Source organism: Herpailurus yagouaroundi, unplaced genomic scaffold, assembly GCF_014898765.1.
Source record: "Herpailurus yagouaroundi ecotype Mexico unplaced genomic scaffold, PumYag 77, whole genome shotgun sequence".
Classification (NCBI taxonomy): Eukaryota; Metazoa; Chordata; class Mammalia; order Carnivora; family Felidae; genus Herpailurus; species Herpailurus yagouaroundi.
Window position 1 is genome coordinate 23,320,112 of NW_024412388.1, and position 11,470 is coordinate 23,331,581.

The window sequence follows — 11,470 nt, forward strand, 5'->3', positions numbered from 1 at the left end:
ACGGAGTGTTAGAGGGGGAGGCAAGGCTGGCCAGGCCGCTAACATGACACAGCTCTGAGCCGAGATATGAGCCGTTCACTTAGCTGTCACAGAGTGGTGTTTTGACTTGTCATTCGTCACACGTGCTTATCACACACTCCCCGGGGGGAAAACAAAAGATGAAATATGATGGCGAGACAAGACTTGTAGATTTTGGTCATAATGCCATAGTAACACCATCAAACCCTCACCTAGATGGGGGCGCCGGGGTGGCTCAGTTCGTTAAGCGTCCGACTTCGGCTCAGGTCATGATCTCGCGGTCCGTGAGTTCGAGCCCCGCATCGGGCTCTGTGCTGAGAGCTCGGAGCCTGGAGCCTGCTTCGGATTCTGTGTCTCCCTCTCTCTCTGCCCCTCCCCTGCTCATGCTCTGTCTCTCTCTGTCTCTCAGGAATAAATAAATGTTAAAAAAAAAATTTTTTTTTTAAAAACCCTCGCCTAGATCCCTGATACAATGCTTACAGATGTCCTCTCTCAAGGAACACGGTGAAACACCCTGGCAGCTTCTTAAATGTCAAGAGAGTCGATCCAGATGTTATAATGAAGGGATCTTCAGGAATTGGGAGTTGAATCCTTTTATTCAACCATTGGTTTCACAGATGAGGAAACTAAGGGCCAGAGAAGGGAAATGACGTGCCGAGTCCCCCAGTTAGTTGCATGACAGAACCAGGAGACTTTATCAGGTGCTCCCACCTCCAAATCCACCGCAATTTTCCAACTCCGGTCTGCCTTGCAATTGAACAGCGGCCGAGAACTCCTTCAGCCCAGGGCATACTTCTTCACACACGTGACAGCCCTGCAAGGTAGGCATCATTATTCCCAGTTGAAAGGCCCAGAGAGATCAAGTGACTCACCTAAGACTGCACAGCCTTCCTCGATCGAACACAGGTCTGTCAGCTTCCAAAACCCACGTCCTTGGCATGACAGCCAGTTGACCCTAGGACCACTCAGTGTGGTTTGTTTGGGGACTTGGGGGCTTCAGGGAGAGTTGCCAACGTAATCACTGAAGGAAGAGAGGTGGCCGAAGACAAAAGGGGCCCTAGAATCTCTTGCACGCTTGTGTTTCACACGCCTACCCTGTTCTGAAAACACTCCTCCAAATAATATGACTTGAAGAGTTACGGGTCTATTAGGGGACCACCGGGGAGGCTGATTCTGAGACTTGGGCACATTTTCAGAGTGAGATGCCACCCCCCACACTCTCTGGCCCACAGAGCAACACACTGGAGAGTTAACTTTTAAGGAGACCTTGGCATGAGTCTGTGGGTCTTGAAGTGATCATGCGTCCAGGGGATCCTGGGGGAAGGGCCAGGATGGCGTCTACGAGACAGTCCCAGGGACAAATGCGACTCTGTTAACTTCGTGTCTTTGGAGGCTCCCACGACACAGTAGCCCACAGCCTCTTCCGTGCCGGCCGTGCCCCTCAGTCCGCAAGGGATGTCATTCTTGACTCACAGGAACTAGAAGGTTCTCTGTCTTCAAGAGGTTCTATCTCTAGCTCTAGAAAACACCTTGACTGTGGATCAGGAAAAAGAAATGCCGTGTCTGGCTCTGGAAATAATCTCTGTGCCTGTGGAAAATATTCATGGGCTCTTTATAGCACCACAACATTGTTGACTGTAGGAAACACTCCATGGCTCCAGAAGATCTTCAGCTCCTGGTTCTGGAATTCTCCAGCCTGTCTCTGGTGGACCCTTCCTCCTTGATTTTGCCCTGCACCGCCTTCCTGGCTCCGTCAGATTATCCAATCCCAGCTCTGGAAAATGGTCCAACTGTGCAGCCAAAGGACTCTTCATCCCTGGCTTTAGAGGGCTGACCCTCCACGGATCCGGAGGCCACCACGACTGGCCTGGAACACTGTCCCCACTCTTCGTCTAGGATCTCGACTCAGCCCCCCTGGCTCAATGGGGTTGGCCGTCCAGGAATGTGGAGGGTCCAGCAATGCTAAATCTGAGTCTGTGCCCCTGGACTTGAGACGCTTCTTCATTTCTCGCCTCTGGGACAGGAGGAGGGGTGTTGGATGGGTCAGGGGGGTGGGAAGATAGGAAAAAAGAAGAGGTTGCTGTGGTCTCTGCTCAGCAACCTGGCCTGGGTTTGAGCTCCCGTGGTCAAAGTGTAGAGGCCCAGAGTTGTTCAGATTTCATTTACATGGGCAGCATGGTGGGGTCTGAGCATGACAAGCAGACCTACTTTGGGAACCTGCAATGCATGTGGCCGGGAGACAGGGAGGAAGCTGTTCTCGCCGTGGCTCGTGACCCCAGCAGAGCCCAGGGAATCTGAAGGTGAGGTACGTGGGAACATCCACAAACGGCAGCTACGGGGAACACACGAGAGTTTCCAAGATCGGCAGAAGCAGCGATGGGCCCTGGCCAAGCCTCCCCGTGGACAGCAGGCCCAGATAAGCGGAACAGGGCAGAAAAGGAAGGACGTACCAGAAGTCCCGTGGAGCTTGTATTTGGCCATTCGAAGGTCTTTCTCACCGTGCCACACTGCGCTGACCCTCTCCTGCCTTCTGTATTCCCCCTGGAATAGCCAGGGCCAGAAGTTTCCAGCTTACATTTCCCAGACAGCCTCAGAGCTGGGTTCCCGTTGGGTTCTGACATTGGGGGTGGGGGGTGGGAGGGGGGTATCCGGGTGAGATTAGGTGGCAGGAAGGAGATTAGGCTTCTGGAAGAAGCATCAGTGGGAGTGCAAAAGCTCCTATCTCCTGAGTGACGGCAGTGACAACAGTCCGGCTGCATCGGCGGTGACTGTACCCCCTGTTTCCTCCACTGACCCTTCTGATGTATTTGCAACCGATTCCCGAATTAAACCGCTGAATTGAACAGCGGTACCCACAGTGCTGTCTGTTTTCTTGACTGCAGCCTGAGGGATACACTCGCCAAGGACCGATGAGGGCCTACTATGTGCCAGGTGTCGTTCTGAGGGACACGATGACAGACACATCCATGCGTAGGACTATTTCAGGAACATGTGCATGCTTTGAAAATAAATGAGTATCGTGATGCGGCAGAGAGTGAGTAAATAAGGATCCTCAGTGCTGCAGAAGGTGTAGGATCAGGGGCCACAGCCTGAGCAAGGAAGGTCAGGGAGGCCCCCGCGGAGGACGCCGGATGTGGGACCTGAATAAGAAGGAAGGAGTCGTGTGAAGGTCTGGAGAGAGTATTCCAAATCCTTCTGTATATATAAAGACTCTAGGGGCACCTGGGTGGCTCAGTCGGTTAAGCGTCCGACTTCGGCTCAGGCCATAATCTCACAGTTCGTAGGTTCATTCGAGCCCCGCGTCAAGCTCTGCGCTGACAGCTCAGAGCCTGGAGCCTGCTTCGGCTTCTTTGTCTCCCTCTCTCTCTGCCCCTCCCCTGCTCATGCCCTGTCTCTCAAAAATAAATACATGTTAAAAAGAAATTTAAATATAAAGGCTCTAAGGCAGGAGAGAGTGCACCCCACCAAGGAAGAGGGGGAGGCCAGTGTGGCCAAAGCACAATGCACAGGAAAGGGTGGAGGGGTCGCAGAGGTGGGCGCGGCCAAAGCCACACAGGGCGCGTGAAGCCATAGGAAAGAGTTTGGGTTGCAGTCTGATTTCAGTGCCAAGAGCATCATATGCAGGGGAAGGGAGGGATGGGATTTGTGGCTTGGAAAGATCGTCCTCACAGCTGGACTCTGGCGGACCCAAAGAGGGACAGGGAGAGGGTTGGGCTATTTGAGAGACTCAGGCTACAGACCGCGGAGACTTAAAGTGAGCGAGGGGGCAGAGGAATTTCAACATTTGCTAGATCCTGATGAAGGCAAGACACTGCGTAACGACGCCCGGATAGGGGAGAGGCAGGACTGTCATTAGGCACAGCTCTGAAGGAGAAAAGGCTGCTACTCAGGGCCACACGGGGATGGGGGTGGGCACCGGGCAAAGGTAGCGGCAAGCCGGAAGTAGCAGCGTGAGGTTAGGAGGTTTCAGCCTCCTGTGGCTGGAGTATTATGAACGAGTCCAAGGGCCCAAGGAAGAAAGGGTGATCCCTAGATGTTTGGCTTCAGGGAGTTGCCACCCAGGGGAGTCAGAGTCAGATGAAGGGAAGAGGTTGGGATGTAGTTTTAGCAAAATGCCCGCAGAGAGGAATTACGTTCAGCCAGGCTCCCCAAACTGGGTCAAGACAGCACTCAAGAAATGTCATATTAGGGGCGCCTGGGTGGCTCAGTCAGTTAAGTGTCTGACTCTTGATTTCGGCTCAGGTCATGATCTCACGGTTGGAGGGTTTGAGCCCCACGTTGGCTGCGGGCTCTCACTGAGAGTGCAGTTTGTTTGGGATTCTCTCTCTCCCTCTCTCTCCGCCCCTCCCTGGCTCACCCGCATGCACTCTCTCTCTCTCTCTCTCTCTCTGTCTCAAATAAGTAAACTTAAAAAAAAAAAAAGAAATATCATATCAGAGGTTGACATCCAGGGGTTGGGGTCCATTTTGGAAGCATAGCTGAGGGGCGTATGAATGGATGCACTTGAGGGAGAAGAAACTTGAATGACCATGGACTTCCAGAAACCGATGCCTTGGTTTTCAAGACCAGCCGTCCCCTTAGAAACAAACAAAGATGCTAGATAAAATTTTAAAAGCTTCTTCTTCAGAACAAAGAGCTGACGGGATCCTAAGACATGACCAGGGCAGGTTGGGAGGAAATATAAGAACCCAAAGAGGAAAGTGATCATGGAAACCACTTTTGTCCTGAGGACGTGGAGAAAAATACAGCGCAGACACAAACAAACAATGTCAAAAATAAAAGGAAGGAGGGGTGTCACTGAAGATGCTACAGACACCCAGAAGAAGAAGAAAACACGACGAAAATTCCATGCCCAATAAATTTGGAAGTTTAGGCGAAGTGGACAAATCCCTAGAAAAATATGGCTTACCAAAACTGACTCGAGAAAAAAAAAAAAATGTTACAACCACTTTGGAAAAAGAGCTTGGCTTTTTCTGGGAAAGTTGAAAATAGATATACCCTGTGACCAGCAATTATAGTTCTAGGAATACACTTTAAACAAATTCATGCATTTGTGTATCATAAGAATGCACAAGAATATTTTTAGAAGCATTGTTCACACCAGCTAAAAATTGGAAACAATGCAGATATCCATCAAGGGTTGACTATGGCTTGTACCTTATAGCGTAGACATTATAGCAGAATAATAAACAACGATGAAAATGCACGGGCTACAGGTACAGGCAACAATAGTGTGAGTGTTACAGACACAATGTTACAAACACAAAGACATCAAAAGATGCATTTAGTGTGACTCCATTATATAAAGTCCAAACATAGGCAAAACTAAAAAATATATACTCTAATAAATAGATATTTAGATATAAATTATACTATACATTATAATATATAGTTTACTATAAATCTTATAGTATATATTATAATATGTATTTTTTAGAGATTTATAAGGAACTTTCGAACATTGGCAGTGTTATTTACTTCTTGGCTTGTAGGGTAGTTACACGGATGTTTGCTTTATTTGTTAAATATGCATTGAGTTTTTATGTACTTTCTGTATGTAATTTTTCTCTCACAATATAAAAAGGAGTTCAAAAGAATGGGGCCAGGCAACTGGATGAATAATGGTGCCAACTTCTGATTTGGAGAGGAGGTGAGAAGAGAGAAGATAGAGTCCAGAAATAAGAGATCCATTTTTGCCATATAAACTTTGACACATCCATTGGACACTCAAGAGATCTTGAGGACGCAATCAAGTACCAAGAGACCCAGACTCTTGATCTCAGCTTAGCGGAAGAAGATATTTACAGCAGACACATCTGGTAAAGAACTCACATCCGGCATATCTAAAGGACTCTTACAAATGAATAAAAAAAGACAACCTTGTAGAACAAATGGGCAAGAGACTTGAGCGTGCTAGGTTTTCATGTAGGCAATTACACAACTGGGTCAACTAAGGGGAATGAAGAAGAATCCCCCTCCTTGATTTAAGAGACTGGTTGTTTCCAGGAAAAACCTAAGAGGCCAAAAATTGAAACATATACTCTACTGGTTAAGTTCTAGCCAAAGGACAAGAGTTTAGAAAGTGCTGAAGACATGGCCAACAGAACCCTACCTCAAGAGGGAGGCCAACCCATCAGATGTCTGGAAAGGCCACTCGTGATTGGGCTTCGGGTGGTCTGGAGCATCTTTGGTGTCTCTTGGCCTTGTCCAGGGTTCAGCCAAAGCCTCTCCTCCGATGTCATGGACCTGAGCCTTCTCCCAAGTAACCTGGATGGTTTGTGTTTATTTATTTTGAGAGAGACAGAGAGAGAGGGCATGAGCAGGGGAGGAGTAGAGAGAGAGAGAGGAAGAGAGAGAATCCCAAGCAGGCTTCGCACCTTCAGCACAGAGCCCGACCTGGGGCTCGATCCCACGAACCGTAAGATCATGACCTGAGCCAAAATCAAGAGTCAGGCAGCCCCCAAGTAACCCAATTTTTAATGCAAGACAGAAATGTAGTTCACCTTGACGAGGGTGAAAAATGCATAGGTTGACTCACACATATTTCTTTTTTTTTTTTTAATTTTTTTTCAACGTTTTTATTTATTTTTGGGACAGAGAGAGACAGAGCATGAACGGGGGAGGGGCAGAGAGAGAGGGGGACACAGAATGGGAAACAGGCTCCAGGCTCCGAGCCATCAGCCCAGAGCCCGACGTGGGGCTCGAACTCACGGACCGCGAGATCGTGACCTGGCTGAAGTCGGACGCTTAACCGACTGCGCCACCCAGGCGCCCCACACATATTTCTTTTAACATGAAAAGACAATAAAGAAATAAATCATAATACTGAACATTTTATATAAATTGTGTTTACATTTGTAGTAAGAAATTTTATAATCATTGTTTTGTTTTATGCATGTTCTCCTTGTTTTTTATGTTTGACACAAAATCTGAGCAACTAATTTTATGTCGGATTTGATTTACAAAAGTTATTTAAGTGCTTGGGAATAATTTGTTCATCAGATTTGTAAATCTCCCTTGTCAGGTGTTTGAAGGGTTTAAATCAGATAAATTGAATGTGTAATTGTAGTTTGAGATATCTAAAGGAATTTGCTTAATTCAACGTGTAAACGGTGCTAAAAGTTTGTGGGAATTTAATCTTTCAAATGTATGAGTTAATTGAATCTGGATCAATAAACAAGTAAATGTGATCTTACTTTTTACATGAAAATTACTAAGTTCATAAATAAAATATCAAGATCCATAAGCTGGAAGCAACAGCGAAAGTTAGCTTCTAAAATCTGTAACTTTAATAAATTAAATATTGACTGAAATTAAACAATTGTAACTTTATCCCTTACTAGCTGAATTCTCACATCGGAATGGCTTACTAAAAAAAAGAAAAGAAAAGAAAAGAAAAATTGAGGTCCCGAGCACAGGAAACAAACAAAGATGTGCGGTAATTAACACGTGCGGGATCTTCACTGCCGGAAGCACTCACGCTGCACGCAGGCACAGGCGGCAGAAGGTAGTACGTGCAGCAGGTGATTCTCGGCGGGTCTCCCATAGGGATCCGGGGGTTTGGCTTGATTATTTTCCATACGTTTTCCTTGCTTCTGCCAGACACCTGAGGGCACTGCCAGCCCGGGTCCAGAGCAGCCGGGCTCTAGCGTCTTTAACCCGCCCATCTACTGGTTATTTACAATACAGCACGTGTCCATTGTGATGCAAAAAGAACACCCCGTTCACACCCTCCCCTCTATGTATCCCGGTACACCAACCTGCCCAAGGCTCATCCATACAGGGCTAAATAATCGGGTGATTTTAAAATCAGAATAATAATTTAAAAAAACAATAGTTTTTTTTTATTGATTTCAATTTAAAAGGCTTTATTTGGGGCGGACCTCCTTGAAAGGTTGTCGTATTCGTGTCCAACAGGGTTTCTGAGACATTTGTGTTCACTGACGGGGAGTGTGATGGGCCAGGAAGGCCGTATGGTCTCCAAAGTCTCGCTTTGCAATACATCTTCAGGAACAGATTCGGCTCACGTGATGAGAAATGCTGTCCTTCCCTTCTGGGCAGGGAGCCCTTCTTGGGGACAGAAGGCAGATTTCCCTTCGCTCTTGGCACGGGAATGCTTTGGTTTCCCATTTGCTGTTCATCTTTGCACGTATAGGTGGCCGAGAAGTCTTGAGAAGGAGGGCTGATTAGCCACAAGGGGACCTCCACTCCTGGGTCCTTGGCCGAGTCACCATATTTGCACCTTCGGGACCTCACCCAACCCTCCAACAGGATGCTGACGGATGTCATTGCAGACACTGAGACATGACTCCGCTCTCCCTGCTCAAAGGACAGACTTTGGGGCAGCTTCTGAAGGCCAGGGTTCAGGTCCTAGAGTGCTAGTGCACGTCGGAGCTGGTGTGGATATTAGGTGGCGTCATCTCTTTTCATCCTTGATTTTGTGGTGTGGAAACGAGGGTCAGAAGAGGAAGGAGGTCTGCCAGGACACCCCATTAAGGACCGTCGGACCCCCGGACAGGCCAGTATACGTTTCTCCTCACTGCCTATATTGTATCTAGGCATCTATATTTACTAGATCTATATTTACTAGAAGATACTAGAAGATACTAGAAGGCTGTATCTACATTTGCTAGAAGGCTGCTACCTCCGAGATACCGCGCAGGGGGCCTCACACCCAGGACAGGCTCTGAGGTCCTTTATATCAGCAGGGTTAACCCAGAGAACTTGCTTTTCGATTTCTCAAGAAAACTCTCAATCCCCAGCTCTGGAAAATTCCGTACTTAGGAGTGGGAAAACTTCCGTCCACGGCTCTGGGAAAAACTCCATCCCTGGATCTGGAAAACACTCCTTGAGCACAGGGGAACAGCTCACTGCACACCCTGGAAAACATTTGTTCTGCCCGTAGCGATCACTCTATGTTGTTAGCTCTGGAAAACACTCCATCCTAAGCTCCAGGAAATACCCCCCTTCGTGACTATGATCTGTACTGCGCGGGGCTCCAGAAAATACAATATCCAAAAATCTAGAAAATAGTTTCATCACAAGATCCAGAAAGTCCGCCCCTAAACCTGGAGGACTTTCTGCTCTGAGTCTGGAGGTCTCTGAGTGGGGTGCTGGTGAATTTTAACAACAGGCCCTCAATGGGGGAGGGGCGCCGCTGACGGGTAGTGTTTGCCGATTTCCATGGTGGTTGGAACACCCCACCGTGGCTGAGTTCAAGTTATTAACGTGACGTCATTGAAAGCAGATCTGGGAGGAGATGTGTTGAGTCACCTCATACAATCGCCACTACGAGCTGGCTCCATCACCCTGCCATTTAAGCCCCCAAGAATGGAGACCTAATATCTTCGAAGGTCGTGGGCTCTGAGCCTCTGAGTGGGGAAGACTTTGTATCTGGCGTAATCATAGCTCCAGCGTCTGAAGGGCCCCTGGTCTCTGGGTATGGGGGATTCCAAGCCACACATGTCGCTAACCCCTGTCCTTGATGTCTGGCACCCACTCTAAACCAAGAGTGGACACGGTTGAGAGGACACGGAAGGCAAGAATGTTCTGAAAACCTGGCATTCCTGATGTCTTCACGTGTCCTGCCATTATCCTAATGACCTTAAGAATACATACATAATTCAAGGTATTTCTTCTCATCTGGAAGGCCTAGAATTTGATCACCTGGGAGGCGAGGCCCGTTTTCTAGCTGACACATGAGTGGAAGTAATTGTTCTTACAGCGACACTGCCCTCCATCCCTGGGTCTGAGTAGAGAGGGACCCAGGAGGTAGAACGTGGGATGATGAGGGTCAGTGGGCCATCAGGTAGATTTGGAGATCCTGAGATGTTGCACAGACCGGTAACAGGCTCTGAGTGTCCTGGGAGGTGAAGGGTGAGGAGGCAAGTGAGCCTGACCAAAACGGAGGCATTCGTGTCAAAGGCCAAGTTACATTTACCAACCCCACTGCCCCTAGAGGGCTGGGGGACACTGCCTGGCTTCTCAGAGGGAAGATCTGCACCTCCCCTTGGGGCTAGGAGAGATGCCCACTTTGTACTGGAAAGTACGATTCCGTCATACCTGGCCCAGAAGACACCCTGGGACAGGGTGACACCCAGAAGACATAACCTGTGGACGCAGAAACCCCACCCTAGCCCTGAACAACGCTGACTTCCAGCCCTAAAAAATGCTGTCTGTTTAGTTCTAGAAAGGCCCTGACCTGTCTCTGGAAAACACTTTCTCCCTCACCCCAGGGGAAGCCCACCCCGTCAACAACTCTGACCCCAGGAGACTCCCCGCCCTTGGCTCTGAAGAAGGCCTGAGGGACGCTTCATTCCTGCCTCCAAAATACATTTGGTCTCTGACTTTGGAGCGCTCTCCCTGACAAATGCAGGAAAAAGCACTTTGTAAAACTAAAAAGCTGTGCCTGGCTGTGGCAGATGCTTAATAAACGTGTGTGGAATGAAGGAGTGGTCCTGGGAGGTCTTCGCAAACTGCAATGCACAGCACGATCTCCAGATATGATTCTTACTGGGACTTAAATAAAGCAGTTATCAGAGGTGTGATGGGAAACTCCATATTTCTCCCTAACGAGATCTTTTTCTTGTGAGTTCCCATCAGATGAGGAGCAGAGGGCCTGGCTCTCAGTGGGCATCAATAAACGTTTGATAGATGAATGGACGCATGGATGGATAAATGGGGGATATATGGATGAATCGCTGTGCAGATGATGAGCGAATGGGAAGATGGATGGAGTGGCTGACACATTTGCCTACTCATCAGCTACCTCCCTCTTCCCCTTCCTTCCTCCTTGCTAAATGAATCCCAATTCCCCTAGAGTCTCTGGAAGCCTATACAAGGAGATCTGAGCCCCTCCCCACCCGCCAGTGACACATCTTGTTTAGTTTACGGCCATCGTGGGGATACCTTTCACCTTGCCAGAGAGCTGTTTTGGAAGAGCCATGTGATGCAATTGTGACCCAGGAGACATGAGAGGAAGTCTCCCGGGGATCCCTCAGGAAAGTTTTCCTCATTAAAGAAACACAGAGAGGGGATGTTCTCTCTTCTGGCTTCTGAACACTGATGTGTGAGGAGAGACGCTCAGAGATCCTGCAGTCATGAGGAGCAAAGATGGGGACAAAAGCCTGATGTTCTGAGGACCACAGAGCAAAAATATAGAAAGACCCTGGGTTCTCACAGTTCCTCATTAAAACACTAAATTAACCAATGTGTGTGTGGTGGAGGGGGGGGGGGGTGGAAGGATGCATGGATGAATGGATGAGTAGATGGATGGGTGGGTGGATGGATGGGACAATGGGTAGATGGATGGATGAATGGCTGGATGGATGGGGGAATAGGTAGATGAATGGATGGGTAGATGGATGGATGGGTGTATGTATGTATGGGTGGATAGATGGATGGAAGAATGGGTGGATGGATGGATGGATGGATGGATGGATGGATGGATAGA

General features: G+C 48.3%; 1 long non-coding RNA gene across 1 annotated transcript in view; it reads right to left on the reverse strand.

Annotated features, from left to right (window-relative positions):
* Nucleotides 1–7,284: 7,284 nt before the first annotated feature.
* LOC121024932 (uncharacterized) overlaps nucleotides 7,285–11,470 on the reverse strand; it is an 18,988-nt gene continuing 14,802 nt past the window's right edge. Inside the window, exon 5 of the long non-coding RNA XR_005787882.1 lies at nucleotides 7,285–8,449. This is a non-coding gene — a long non-coding RNA (uncharacterized LOC121024932). The remainder of the gene's footprint in view (nucleotides 8,450–11,470) is intronic.